Below are 1,410 nucleotides of genomic sequence, written 5' to 3' on the forward strand. Positions count from 1 at the left end.
ACCTTATATTTCAGCAAGAGGCAAAACTGTAAGTAGGTCTTATTTTCGGGGGATATCTTACTTTCAGGGAAATGGTACATATATCTGTACCATGAGAACTTAATCTGGATGCTGATCGGTCTTTTGATATTCAGCTGTGGTTGATATGAATACTGCCCCCCTGTGATAGTAACAGGTATGTGCAACCTTCCTAGATAAAATAAACCTTATTTTGAAAATCCCTTCAGACTTTGAAAACGTTGTTCTTGTTCTTCTTTCCTTTCTTAACAAGTGGCTTTATATAGATTATAACAAGACAGTTCTTCTAAAGAGTGCATTGTTCATTTTAAGTGATATAAAAAGGCCCACTAACACAAAATGTTGGTAAAATATGTTTTTGTTAATATCTGGATGATAATTAGATGAAGTGTATATGCATATGTTTATCTTAGAACTCAACTTTGGTTTCATAATATGTGCATGCTTAAAATCAAATCATTTTAATATTATAGGAAATTAATGAATTTATAACAACTTTAAGATCAAGATCTCTATGTCATTTGCTAATGTTAAATTGAGTTAACAAATTTTTGCTGCAATTGGAAGTTCACATAACTTTTCTGAGAGAAAAGATAGTATGTTTAGTTTTTATGCTTAAAGGCTTATCATAATATATATTTTACATAGAGAAGCTTATTATTCAATGAGAGGTTGTTGAAAACTTGATACCACTATATATATTTTGGAGGCTTTATTCATGAAATATAAAAGGTGGCATATCTGTTAATTTCCTAGATCAAGGGAATGTGGATCTCAAATGGCTCAGGCCAGAGATCTGTTAGCATATGAAGACTCTTCTTAACATTTGAAAAAGACTCTAAGAAGAGTTGGCGAACTTGTTAAGGGAAGGAGTCCTGGTGGCATAGCAATAACACAGGGCTACTAACTACACACTCAGAAGTGAAAACACTAGCTGGTACTAGGATGGAGAAGGCAGGCTTTCTACTTCCATAGAGTTACAATCTCAGAAACATACAGTGCATATCTACCTGGTCCTTTAGGGTCACTATGAGGCAGAATCAATTTGATGGCAATGAGCTTGGTTTTTAAACCTACTTGTTACAGAGCCTACTTGTATTATGCAGTTTATAAATTATAGTTTTTGACTTTAAATCTTCCACAGATGTTACATAATGATGTTGACTAAAATAGCAATGGGATCATCAACTTTTAAAGGGGCCAAGTAAACTAAAACCCAAAGCTCTACATCATGGCTAGTTTATAATGATGATCAATTTAAGTAAATGTTAATTATCAAATCGAGTACATTAGGTCAGTAGAAGTAAGCTGAGAAAGCATTGCAAGTACTGTAAGTGAGTTAGTTAATTGTGCCAGCCTGGCCGATAATCACATGTGGTGCTGGTTGAAAGG

The sequence above is a fragment of the Echinops telfairi genome, unplaced genomic scaffold (assembly GCF_000313985.2).
Source record: "Echinops telfairi isolate 266 unplaced genomic scaffold, ASM31398v2 ScPeMD7_70;HRSCAF=299, whole genome shotgun sequence".
In the NCBI taxonomy this organism is placed as follows: Eukaryota; Metazoa; Chordata; class Mammalia; order Afrosoricida; family Tenrecidae; genus Echinops; species Echinops telfairi.